Source organism: Apium graveolens, chromosome 2 (assembly GCF_009905375.1).
Source record: "Apium graveolens cultivar Ventura chromosome 2, ASM990537v1, whole genome shotgun sequence".
Taxonomy (NCBI): Eukaryota; Viridiplantae; Streptophyta; class Magnoliopsida; order Apiales; family Apiaceae; genus Apium; species Apium graveolens.
The window spans coordinates 181,109,113-181,123,810 of record NC_133648.1 but is presented as its reverse complement, the minus strand read 5'-3'; the positions used below and the strand labels follow the sequence as shown (position 1 = coordinate 181,123,810).

The 14,698-nt window shown below is 38.0% G+C and overlaps 1 non-coding gene across 1 annotated transcript; it reads right to left on the bottom strand.

The window, feature by feature from the left end:
- Positions 1–1,240: 1,240 nt before the first annotated feature.
- LOC141710338 (small nucleolar RNA R71) lies at positions 1,241–1,347 on the bottom strand. The gene has a single exon (XR_012570864.1). It is a non-coding gene; the product is annotated as a small nucleolar RNA R71 (small nucleolar RNA).
- Positions 1,348–14,698: the final 13,351 nt, after the last annotated feature.

Below are 14,698 nucleotides of genomic sequence, written 5' to 3'. Positions count from 1 at the left end.
TAGAACTTGCCATGCTAGCATAGGTTCATGTATGTGATATGCATGATTCGTAGGTAATTTTAACCATCTTACTTGCCCTATGTAATCACGAGAGATAACTTGTATGTTAAACCGTTATGTTGTCAAATTCTATAGACATATAGGGTCTCAATATAATTTGTGTCTATTCAGCTTCTATCTCTTTTGTGGATGTCTGGTAATATGGTATTCGTACAACAAATCTTGGCGTTTATCAGTTTCGTGTTATCTGATTAATGTCATCACCATTACATGCTAAGGTTAAGAATGAAAAAGCTATTGAATGAAGTATTTAATGAAGTTAGAATCCCATGTTTGTGTCATATATTATTCAACTCTCTTTAATCTCTTAGTTTATGTACTTTACTATAATCTCTTAGTTAAGTGTAGTATAAACAATCTCAATTTGTTATTCGTCTTAGAATTGGATAATAACCATACTAGTGTTGCATATATACATTGATTGAAATTAACCTAAACCTATCCTTGTGGGAACGAAATAGAATTTATTCTATATTACTTGCGATCGCGTATACTTGCGTGAATATTAGAGCGTGTTCTAGCCCTAACAAGTTTTTAGCGCCGCTGCCGGGGATATCGGTGATAATTTTTAGTTTATGTGTTTGTCATCATTTGTCGTTAAAGTTCAGTGACTTCGACATTGTTACTTAATTAATTCCTTGTCGTGTTTTAGGTACTCTAGCGAGCGTGTATGCATACGCGTTCTCGGTCTCGTAAGAGAACACTAGATCTAGCTGAGGAAGAAGTTGTAGTCGAAGAGAAAGTTGAAGAAGAGATCTTAGTTGAGAAAGAATAAGTGGCTCTTATTGCAATAGGAGAACTAGAAACGAATCCAAAGGCTTTGATGGACTGCTCTCAACCGAAGATCAATGATATTCAGTCTAGCATTGTTCAACCAACCATCGAGGCTAATACCTTTGAGATCAAGTCGAGCACGATTCAGATGATACAGAACTCAGTTCAGTTTGGGGGTTCTCCGACAGAAGACCCCAACATGCACATCAGATATTTCATCGAGATATGTGACACTTTCAAGTTCAATGGAGTTTATGAAGATGGTATTAAGTTGAGGCTTTTCCCATTCTCTCTGCGGGATAAAGCTAAGTGCTGGTTACATTCTCTACCACCAGGGTCTATCACCAAATGGGAGGATCTTGCTCAAAAGTTCTTAACTAAATTCTTTTCGATGGCGAAAACTGATGCAATCAGAATCGCACTTACTTAATTTGCTCAGCAATCTGGAGAATCTTTATGTGAGGCTTGGGATTGATATAAGGAGATGCTTAGGAAGTGTCCTCATCATGGGATGCCTGACTGGAAGATCATTAATTGTTTCTATAATGGTTTGGGTGCTACTTCTAGACCCATGCTTGATGGAGCATCAGGAGGAGCCTTGTGGGATAAAAGCTACGATGAAGCTTATGAATTGATCGAACTGATGGCTGCTAATGAATACCAAAATCCTACACAGAGACTATCTCAGGGTAAGGTAGCAGGAATTCTGGAGTTAGAAGCAGCTACCGCTATAGTTGCTCAACTTTAGGCTATGAAGATGAAGGTGGATTCTTTGTCTAATTATGGAGTTAATCAGATCACTAGTGTCTGTGAGCTTTGTGCTGGTGCCCATGAGACTGATTAGTGTGTCATTTCTAGTGAATCAACTCAGTTCGTGAGCAACTTTCAGAGGTCGCAACAACATGTACCAGCCACCTATCATTCTAATAACCGTAATCATCCTAACTTTAGCTGAAGCAACACTCAGAATGCAGTTCAGCAGCCTTATCAACAGTATCCAGCAAAGCAGTACAACCCCCCTGGTTTTCAACAACCACAATATGCACCAAGGCAATAACTCCAGCTGCAATAGTCTAATGAAAAATCTGAATTGGAAGAGTTGAGGCTCATGTGTAAGAGCCAAGCGGTTTCTATCAAGACCTTGGAAAATCAAATTGGACAAATTGTCAATGCCTTGTTGAATCGTCAACCTGGTACACTTCCTAGTGATACTGAAGTACCAGGAAAGAGGGAAGATAAGGAGCAGGTTAAGGCAATTATATTAAGGTCTGGGAAGGTTGCAAATCCCGAACACTCTCAAGTTTCGGATGAAGAAGATGTGGCTGAGGAAGAAGTGCTGAAGGAAGCTGAAGTGGAACCAAGGAAGACTACTATTGAACACACTCCTCCTGAGGATAATACAGGGGAGAAACAGATCTATCCTTGTTAGGGCTAAACACGCGCTAATAATTCACGCAAGTATACGCGTTCACAAGTAATATAGAATCTTTTCTAGTTCGTTCCCATAGAGACTGGCGTCGGTTAACTATGTAATTTATGCACCTATACACCGATGATATGGTTATTATCCAATGCTAAGACAATAACAATTTGAGTTGTTTATACTACGAATTAAACTAATGATTATAACTAAGAGAGTAAAGAGAGTTGTATATTATATGAGACAAACATGGGATTTTAACTTCATTAATACTTTATTTAATAGCCTTTTTGTTCTTAACCTTAGCATGCAATGGTGATGACACTAATCAGATAACATGAAACCGCTAAACGCCAACTTTCTTTGCACAAATAACATACTACCAGACATCCACAAAAGTGATAGAAGCTGAATAGACACCAATTATACTAAGACCCTATATGTCTATAGAATTTGACAACATAACAGTTTAAAGCACAAGTTATCTATCATGATTACACATGGCAAGTAAGATGGGTAAAATTACCTACGAATCATGCATAACAATAACATATGAACCTATGCTAGCATGACAAGTTCTAAATCCTTAAATTCACTATTGATTCATTAAGAATTAACACGCTATCTTACAAGTTCGTGACTCTTATAAGATGAATAAGCACAACCAATACTAGGTTATCATTCAATAACCACACACTAAGGCATATAAACAATTTAACTAAAGAAATCCATAAATAAATCCGCTAGAACCCCACGATAACGATTAGCCCATAATCGGACTCATCATCAATATGGGTTATGATGAAAGCATGTTATAATAAATGTAGTCTTTATACTTAAATAACAAAACCAAGTACCAAACAAGAGTAAAGGTTCACAAGTAAGAAAACTAGCATCCAAATTACAACTCAGAACAAAAATTCACAAGTAAAAACAAGATCTTCTTCGTCTTCATTGAATCCATGCTAAAACGGTTTTCTTACGTCTCTTCTTGCACTCTGGTACGTCTTTTCTATGAAAACGTTCTTATTTGAATATATATAGCAGCCCTAATCAATCTGGAAGTCTCCTAATTAGAATTACATTATAATCAGGATTCAAAACTTTCGCACCATAGCGCGCGGCCGCCCTTCTGGGAAAAACTCAGATTTCATCTTTTTCCTTGCTGCTTCGAGGCGTCTTTCCACGAGCTTTTATTCCAACACCACCTTGACACCAAATTAGCACCAAAACAATGCTAATTCACCTGATTACCAAGATAATGCCTGAAATGCAAAAAAACTAGAAAACACGTTAAAACACTTAACAACATGAGTACAAATGTATCAATTCAAAGCTTATTAGAGCATAATAAAGTGTCATATATGCCACTCAACATACCCCCAAATTTGAATCGATGTTTTTCTTCAAGCATACACAAACTCAAAGAACAAGAAACAAAAAAATACATGAATGCAACTATCTGAATGCAACAATCCCAATAGAATAACTAAACCACTCAACAAGCAACATATCAACAAATGCAGTTACTCGCATAAAGATCAATTAAATCATAAAAATCACTTACAAACTAGATACATGAGTGTGTGTAGATAGTTACAGATATACTATCGCAACTAGATCAATAATCATGACTTACTACTCATTAAGCCAATCGCAAGGTTATAAATAAAATAAAAAGCTAGACTCAAAATAACCTTTAACACTTCAATTCTTATATTGGAGTTTTATACGGATTCATGCTTTTATTAAGAACAAAACAACACATATATGCTTATTTGATCGTGCAATGAGTGAGGTCCACAAAAGACTTATACAATAGTACCCATGTCACAAGCGTTAGGTTAGCGAATCGCAGACTATAAAGCCTTAGGTCACTAGGCACAAAGTCCCGTAAGAACTTAATAACTCGAGTACTAAAGATCCCACTCGTGATCTATTATACATAACACTTATTTTTTTTCTTTTTTCTCTTCTTTTTTTTCAATTTCTGAACGAGTGTGTTTCGCTCCATCTCGTTCAACCTTAGACTACTCATATAAATATGAGCCGGCTACTATCCATTTGACACCTAGCCACAATAACTAGCAATGAAATCCAATTTTTCTCCAATTTCTAAAAATCCATGTTAATTTATTATTAAGAGAATATCCTAAAATTTAAAAATAAACAAGCAATTAAACCTCAACAAACAAGCAAACCATGATCATGATCTAGCACTTAAGCAACCTATAAGACTTAGTGAAATACAATTGTCTCTAGCATGCAAATCAACTTAATATGACTTAACATCTCTAAACATGACATCACTACACTAGCATCAATATCACAAGTCAACTGGAAAAATTATCTAAAGGATCATGTTATAATGCAAATGCATGAACTATATGAACAAACTAACATAAAACTATCAAAAATAAAATAAAAAAAAACTATATGGCAAAATATGCAATTATATGAACTAAAAACTATCATGAATATGTATGAGACTCACACAAAACATATTCTTTCAACTACTACCCCCAAACTTAAAATATTCATTGTCCTCAGTGAAGGTAATAGTAAGGAATTCAGGCATACCTAATCAGAATCAGGCTCCTCACCCTCAATAAGTGGAGTGTCAGGTGTGTCCGGAGGTGGATACACGGAATCCTCACCAAAAACTGGCCACTAGATATCAACACCGGTGGCTATAAAAGTTGTCCCCAATGCTTGGGCGAGATCACGTGCGAACCTTCTTGGGATGTCATGCATCGCATCCATCCTCCTAGCCAGACGCCTGTACTGCATCATGCTCATGCCAGCTCCCATATCAGCTCTTTCCTCCTCCTCATGTGCCTACTGCAATGGCCTTGCCTCATCTCCTAGCTGAGATCTCCATGCAGTCATGCTCGCCTGAGTGGGCCCAAAGGCTTGCCTCCCACCAGGTAGGTGGTCAAAAGTATAACGAAGCCCCTTCAGACCGGGCTTGCCTCCGTCCCATTCTTGCATCGTATCCAAACTAGTGCTGTCAATAGGAGCACTCGGGATCTGCAACTGCTCGTGTGCGGGCTAATGAACACCAACTGCCACGCACAGCTTCGTCACCACGGACGCACACAGAATAGACCCTATAGTACTCCCCCTCAAGAAATTCAGAATCCCCTAATAAATCACCATCCCCAAATCTATATAATCGCCCTGAAGAATGCCCCATAACAGCCGTGCACGCTCCACAGTAATCTCATGCACATGCGAAGATGGCATAATGTTAGCACATATAAAAACATTCCATGCACGGGTAAACATGTTCATTCTGGAAGCCTGGAACATAGAATACTCGGTCGTGCCCCTCTTGATCTTCCAGTGAGTATCGCGCTGGCACAGAATAGCAACAATAAGATCCAGATCAAAGTCCTCTGGAGTCTTATCATTCCAGGTGTCCTGCCTGGGTTTCCTCGCGGGCTGCTCAATCACAGTCCTGATAGCCTCTGCACTATACTCCACCGTCCTCCCTCGAACCACCGTGAAACCATTCTTCTCGGCCTTGGTATTTGCATAGAACTCGCGAACAGCACTCATGGACACAGCAGCAGGTGCCTCGTAAGTAGGAACCCAGCCCATCTTAAGAATCATCTCCAACAACTGACCATCCTTCCCTGATGGCAGAAAACCTCGTTCCTTGATGATTGGATTCGAAAGAAACCTAGTATACTCCGCTTCATCCTCGGGAGTAGAGAACCTCGGCCTTACACCACCAACACTTGATGAATCGGTAGTGCTGTTGTCGACTTGTGTTCTTTGTCTCTTGGGGGCCATTGAAAGTGAGTAGAGAGAAAAAGATTTGTGTTTGAGAATTTATGAATTGGTGAAGAAGTTTGTGTATGAGGTGTATGTATATATAGGTGGTGAAAAGAGAATTATATATGGAATAGAAGTGGGATTTGATTATGGGAATAATGGGAGTAATGTGTTTGATTTGAAGAGGGAATTATGGGATGTGGGGGAGTAAAATTCGGTTGGGAATTGATTTTGGAACAAAATTCCCGTCCCCCCCCTAACTACCTTTTATTTTTTTCCTGAGTCAGGACACGGCGCGGGCGCGCACTGAGACAGCGCGGGCGTGCGCTAATTCTGCCAAACCGGAGCGGGCGCGCGCTGTAACAGTGCGGGCGTGCCGTGTTTCTGTGAAATCAGTACGGCTGCGCGCTGGGTTAGCGCGGGCGCGCCAAGCATCTGAAGTGAGCCCTGAATGTTTTTCTTTTTCTGATTTTTTTTGTGATTTTCTCTTTTCTTCTTGCTTCCTCTACTTATTAATGTACAACAAACTTGGGTTGCCTCCCAAGAAGCGCTTGCTTTATGTCGTTAGCTTGACGTAGAACTTGAGATCAAACGGACAATAAAACGGCACTAACCACCTCACGGTTTGTCGTGTCACCATAGTAATGCTTCAATCTCTGACCATTAACCTTGAATGCTTGGCCCGGATTATTCTAAATAATCTCTACAGCTCTATGTGGAAACACATTTTTGACAATAAACGGCCCTGACCATCTTGACTTCAACTTTCCAGGAAAAAGACGAAGACGAGAGTTAAACAAAAGAACTTGTTGCCCTGGCATAAATGATTTGGACACTAGACCTTGATCGTGCCATCTCTTGATTTTCTCCTTGTACATTTTGTTGTTCTCATAAGCTTGAAGTCAAAGCTCGTCGAGCTCATTCAATTGAAGCATCCTCTTCTTTCCAGCTGTATCCAAATCCAAATTCAACTTCTTCAAAGCCCAATACGCCTCATGCTCTAGCTCCACCAGCAAATGACACTCCTTACCATAAACCAACTGATACGGTGACATCCCTAGCGGAGTCTTGTATGCTGTTCTATAAGCCCCAACAGCTTCATCAAGCTTCAAAGACCAATCTTTTCTCGATGGACACACAACCTTCTCTAGAATGCGCTTAATCTCTCTATTAGATACCTCTGCTTGACCATTTGTCTGCGGATGGTAAGCCATAGCAATGAGATGATTCACATTATATCTTTGTATCATAGTAATGAACTTCCGGTTACAAAAATGCGATGCCTCAACACTGATTATGACTCTTGGAGTTCCAAATCTTGTGAATTTCTGCTTGTGAAGAAAATTAAGCACTACTTTAGCATCGTTCGTTGGCAGTGCCTTAACTTCAACCCATTTTGACACATAATCAACCGCCAAGAAGATATACTGATTGTTACAAGATGAGACAAATGGCCTCATGAAGTCGATTCCCCAAACATCGAAGATTTCGACCTCAAGAAGCACATTAAGAAGCATCTCATACCTTTTAGACATATTCCCCACTCGTTGACATCGATCACATTTCAAAACAAACTGATGAGCATCTTTAAACAAAGTTGGCCAAAAGAAACATGCCTGAAGAATATTAGATGTTGTCTTTTCTCCACCATAATGTCCTCCATAAGCCGTTGAGTGGCAATCTCGCAAGATCCCCCCCGTTTCGCTGTAAAGAATACATCTCCGGATGATTTGGTTAGCTCCTTGGTGAAAAAGAAACGGCTCATCCCATATATACCACTTCACTTCATGTAGAAATTTCTTCCTTTGAGCTGGAGTCAACTCTGGAGGCATGTCATTACTCACAAGGTAGTTCAAAATATCGGCAAACCACAATTCTTCTGCTTGCACTCCAAATAACTGCTCATCGGGAAAAGTCTCATTAATCAAAGACTTATCTTGTAAAGTAGCAATTCGATCCTCTAAATGCGAGAGATGATCAACGACTTGGTTTTCAGTCCCCTTTCTGTCCTTGATCTTTAACTCAAACTCCTGAAGTAAAAGAACCCATCGAATCAACCTTGGCTTGGAGTCCTTCTTCGAGACGAGATATCGAATTACTGCGTGATCAGTGTAAACTGTCACCTTCGTCCCAAGGAGATATGATCGAAATTTCTCAAAACCATAGACGATAGCCAAAAGTTCTTTCTCAGTAGTGGTGTAATTCAGTTGAGCACCATTAAGAGTCTTACTAGCATAGTAGACTACATGAAATATGTTGTTCTTGCGTTGCCCAAGAACTCCTCCAATTGCATAGTCGCTTACATCGCACATCATTTCAAATGGTTCAGACCAATCAGGTGCAGTTATGACAGGTGCCGTAATCAAACTCTTCTTCAATGTCTCAAAAGTAGTAAGACACTCGTCATCGAACTTGAAGGGAACGTCTTTCTCTAGCAAATTACACAAAGGCTTCGAAATTTTTGAGAAGTCCTTGATGAAACGCCTATAGAAACCCGTATGACCAAGAAAACTGCGAATTCCCTTAACATATATGGGTGGAGGAAGATTTTCGATCACCCCCACCTTGGCTTTGTCAACGTCAAGCCCCTTGCTAGAAACCTTGTTCCCAAGAATGATGCCTTGGTCTCAACGCACCTTTTCAATACTAAACCCAGATTATACAAGCATTCATCGTAAGAAGTTCCAAAGACCGAGAAATTGTCCATGAACACTTCTACGTTTTTCTAATCATGTCAGAGAAGATAGCCATCAAACATCTATGAAAAGTGGCTGGCGCTCCACATAGCCCAAAAGAAACTCTTCAGAATGTAAAAGTGCCGAAAGGATATGTGAATGTAGTCTTCTCCTGATCTTATGGAGCAATACAAATCTGATTATATCCCGAATAGCCATCCAGAAGACAATAGTAATCATGCCCGACCAATCTATCAAGCATCTGATCAATGAAAGGAAGAGGGTAGTGATCATTCCTTGTAGCCTTGTTCAGCTTCCTATAATCCATGCAAACTCTCCACCCTGTGACTGTTCATATCGGAATGAGTTCATTTTTCTCATTCACCACCACAGTGATACCACCTTTCTTTGGCACACACTAAACTGGGCTCACCCATAAACTATCAGAAATAGGATAGGTAATTCCTGCATCTAGCCACATGAGAATTTCCTTCTTTACAACCTCTTTCATGATCAGATTTAGCCTTCTCTGTTGCTCAACAATAGGCTTGCTTCCTTCCTCTAGCAGAATTTTATGCATACAATAAGAAGGGCTGATTCCCTTGATATCTGCTATAGTCCAACCAATTACCAATTTGAACACTCTAAGAATCCTCAAAAGATTCTCCTCATTAGTACCTGAAAGGTCAGATGCAATAATAACAGGAAAAGTAGATGCCTCACCTAAAAATATATACCTCAAATGTTCAGGTAAAGGTTTAAGCTCAAGAGTAGCAGCTTTTTCAATAGATGGCTTGAGGCATTTCTGTAATATTTGGGATATATCGTGTAATTATTTTGCAAATAAATAAATATTATGCATGTTCCGTATTTATTCTGTGAAGTATTTGTTAAGTGGTATATGTGTTTGGATGTTTAAAAATAATTTTAATTGAGTATTTTAATTTTTATATGTCCAAAATAAAATATAGATAATTGTCATATCTTCCTATTTATTTTTATGTTGATTTATGATTTTATAGGAAATATATGGATTTTATAAATTCTTTTTCCGAGTATTTATAAACTATTTTATATAATCGGGAACTAGCCAACGTCACCCGTTTTTACGTTTTTATAACCCGAAACTCTTCCGAGCACTCCTTCCTAACCTAATTGCAATATTCCGAGCATTTTCCATGTTTCGACCTTTTTCATCCGGCGTACGGTTTGTCCTGCGCGGGTCCCGGCGCAATATTTTCGATACATTATTCGTTTCGGTAAATCAATAAAACTCGTATTTTCGATAAACGGGTTCTTTTTATTAAACTATTACAGTTATCACCTCGTAATACGTGTAACCAGGTGCTGAGACCAAGACCGCAATACAAATTGTACTACTTTAGATAATTATCCCGAAAACTAGTACTGTTTGGATCTTTTTTTATAAATAAACGTACCATTTTATATCCGGAATGATCCAACGGGATACTAATTTTCCGTAATTATAAATAGCCTTTACCGTATTTTATTTCGTACCGAAAATCATTTGCAAACAGTGATTATAGAATTTTTCAATGAAAAACCCTAATTTCATAAAAACTTTCTAGAATCAAACTACAGTTTCAAGGTGTTACTAAAATCGGTTCGGAAAGTTGGAGTAACCAAAACGAAGGATTTAAAGTGTACTTTCAGATTCCAGAACCTATTTTACTGCAGAAATCAAGGTTTAATTTTTATGTTTTACTTTATTTTCGAACTATTATGATTAAAATTATGAATTTTTGTTCGGATGATTGTTTCGATGATTGCATGTTGTAGAGATTGTTTTCCTGATGATTTTCATATGTCATATGACTCATTTGGAGTTCAATAACATGTTCAAAATTGAGTTTAATTTTCGAATTTTAAAATTAGGATTTATAACCCATATGAATGTTCTTAATTGAAATTTAGGGCTTTTTGATCTAGGGGTTATTAAATGTTGAAATATAGTGGGTTTTGTTCCTAATGAAATTTGCAATCGATTGATGTATAGCTCGTTAACAGACGATTCATGGTTTGAACAAAGTTGTCTTTTGAAATTTGCGCTGAGTCACCGGAAACCGGTAAGTTTCCCGGCCATTTTCCGGCCAATTCTGGGAAGGGTCGTGTGTTTTGATTGCATGTACAAGTTGCTGGTAGCCTGTAGTTTAATTCTGGATAGTTTGGTGGCCTGAGGTGGATGGAATCGTGTTCTCCGGTCACACTCCGGCGAGTCGCCGGCGGGGGTTTGCAAAATTGCAAACAGCCCCCCGAACTTTTGAAGAAGAAACAGTTTAATCCCTGTAGTTTCCAGAATTTTCAAAAATAAGATTCTTGTTTATAAATTATTTAAAAATAATATTTTTATTTATTTTAAATTATAAAAATTCGTTTTTAATTTCTGAAAATTCCGAAAATTATTATTTTAATTCCAAAAATTATTTTGTAATTCAAAAATAAATCTGAATTAATTAGATAATTAATTTTAGTTAATAATTAATTAGTTATTTGGTCAATTAATTTGAAACTTAATTGATTAATTGATTTAATTAATTATTAATTAATTTTAATTAATTATTTATTAGATTAAATTATTTATTAATGATTTAAAAATTCCGAAAAAAAGTTTCGAGCTTTAAAATATTATTTTAAATTGTTTTCGAGGCTCGATAATTATTAGAAAATTATTTCAAAGCCAGATGTGGCTAATCGAACCCTGTTTATTGCTTTAATATTTACCCAACGACCCGTTTTAATTCCGAAAAATATTTTAAAAATCATATTAAATACCTGAAAGCCTGTTTATGACCCGAGACTTCTTTATAAATGGAATGCCATTGATTGTTTGATGTGTTACATGTTATATGTGACTTGTTGTTTGACTGTCAGTCTATATGTTCAGTGTTTACTTGTTTTTAGCGTAACTTTCAATCCGTTAGTCGGATTTGGGTAAAACGAAGGGTAGATAGAAGTGTATACCGAATAGAATCATATGAGTTGAGTATTGATAGATGTTTATGTTATGTGAGCAGAAGAAGCAAGGCGTAGGAAAGGGAAACAGAAAGTCGAGGAGTAGGAGATTGTGATTGGAAATTGGTAAAGTATAGCAAGCTAGTACCAGGCAAGTGTTCTGAACTTTTTCGAGATATATTGTAGATGATTGATAGTCCTGTTTTAAATTGCAAGTTCTTTGAAGCATTGAATCCTAAATCTTGATTCCAACTATTGATCTTTGAGCCGTAAACCTTATTCTTTCCGAACCATTGATTGTTAAATCCCCAAATACGAACCACAGATATATACATGCAAACTAAATACCAAATACTGAATCAGATCGCTTACATATTTAAACCGTTGTACCTTACGCTCTGAAAGACCAAATCCTTATAACCTTGAAACTTTGATTCTTTTGTTATCCATTTCTTTCACCATTTGATAGCCATATTTCATTTGTGAAGATTGGAACCATCTCATTATTGGACATCCAATATTGCTTAAGAATTTGTTTACTGCTTTACATTATTTATTTAGTTATTATGTTAGAATTGGATTGTTTTATAAAATTGTGGACCAGATTCGTGGTCAGACCAGATTGGTGGTCAAGTTAGGCCAATGTGTGCCTTGGATCCAGTAATTAGAGCAGAGCTGTGTGCCTTACTCGGGGTTAGTGCGTGACTAATCAGCAGCCTAACCTTGGTTTTTAAATAAAAATATAATATCCAATTCTAAATCATTATTCATTGTTCACTTGATACCATAACTCTTTTTACTTGATGATCATTATTCTCAGTCTTGTCATTGTGACTTGCTGAGCTAGTTAGCTCATTTGTGCGATATTGTTTATGTTCTTTTCCAATTATGAAGGAACCAGTTGGTAGCAAGGATCCCCAATCCAGTGCGAGAGCTAGGGGTCCAGGTTGATCGAGTTAAGCTAGCTGACAACTTTTGAGATAGTTTGAGTTTGTAAAAGTTTGTAATAATATTTAATATTCAGTTCCGAGTTTGAATAGTTGGGATTTGGACGTTTGTAATATAAAGTGTGTGTGTGGCTTGTGTACATACTTTCACCTGTTACGGTCCGTGGTAGTTGGTAAGTAGGGACATAGCATATTATTTTATCTTTATTATTATTATGAGCAGGTTATAAATAAGGTGTGTGTGTGGACCCCAAACTTCTGACCCGGGTTTGGAGGGCGCCACAGTTTCGGAGAACTTTTCAACTCCTCTAATCCAAGAGATTCAAAAGGCATATCCATCTTTCGCTTTCAAGGAGAAGCATTCAAATATTACAAGTGCTCGTCGCCCTTGTCATCTTCACTATCAGAATTCCCCAATAAGGCCTTCTCTAAGGCATCGGACCTTAGCAAATGAACGAGTTCAATATTAACCACAATATCGACCATTTCTACCTTAAAACACTCCTCATTTTCTATAGGGAATTTCATGGCATTGAACACATTTAAAGTCACATCCTGATCCATCACTCGCATGGTAAGCTCACCTTTCTGCACATCTATCAAGGTTCGGCCAGTAGCCAAGAAAGGTCTTCCCAAGATTATGGGAATCTTTTTATCCTCCTCGAAATTAAGAATTACAAAATCAGCAGGGAAAATGAGTTTATCCACCTTGACCAAGACATCCTCCACAAAACCTCGCGGATATATAATAGAACGATCGGCCAACTGCAAAATCATGTATGTAGGCTTTGGATTGGGCAAGTCCAACTTTTTGAAGATTGACAATGGCATGAGATTGATGCTAGCTCCCAAGTTGCAAAGACATTTATCAAATGACACATTTCTAATGGTGCAAGGAATAGTGAAGCTTCCAGGATCTTTAAGCTTCGGAGTCAATTTTTGTTGCAACACAACACTGCATCCTCCATGAGAGCAACGATCTCTAAGTCATCAAACTTCACCTTTCTAGAGAGAATACCTTTCATGAATTTCGCGTAACTAGGTATCTGTTCAAGAGCTTCAGCGAAAGGTATGTTAATATGAACTTTATTGAACACCTCCAGAAATTTTGCAAACTGCTTATCCGATTTCTTCTTCTGCAGCCTTTTAGGAAAACGAGGTGGGGGATAGATCTGTTTCTCCCCTGTATTACCTTCAGGAGGAGTGTACTCAAGAGTAGTCTTCCTTGGTTCCACTTTGGCTTCCTTCTGCACTTCTTCTTCATCAGCCTCCACTTCAGCTACTTCAGGATTCACAACCTTACCAGACCCAATGTGATTGCTTTAACATGCTCCTGCGATTCTTTCTTTCCTGGCACTTCAGTGTCGCTCGGAAGCGTGCCAGGTTGATGATTTAGTAATGCATTCACAATTTGCCCAATCTGATTTTCCAAGGTCTTGATAGAGACGGCTTGGCTCTTGCACATGAGTCTTAACTCCTCCAATTCAGATTTTTCATTAGCTTGAGGTAACTGCTGAAGTTGAAGTTGTTGCTTCGGGACATACTACGGTTGCTGAAAACCAGGAGGGTTATACTACCTTGCTGTATAAGGCTGATAAGATTGTTGCACCATATTCTGATTATTGCTCCAGCTGAAATTAGGATGATTGCGGTTGTTTGGATGATAAGTGGCTGGAGCTTGTTTTTGTGATCTCTGAAAGTTGCTCACAAATTGAGTTAATTCACTAGAAATAGCGCACTGCTCAGTTTCATATGCTCCCGCATAAAGTTGACAAACGCTAGTAATCTGATTAACTCCATAATTAGCCAACGAGTCCATTTTCATCATTAAAGCTTGAAGTTTAGCAGCTATAGCAGTAGCTTGATCCACTTCTAGAATTCCTGCTACCTTTCCTTGCAACATTCTTTGCGTAGGATTCTGGTATTAATTGGCTGCCATTAGCTCAATCAACTCATAAGCTTCATTATAGCTTTTAGCCCATAAGGCTCCAGCAGATGCTGCATTAAGCATAGGTCTAGAGTGCGCACCTAGACCATTATAGAAATAATTTATAATCATCCAATCAGAC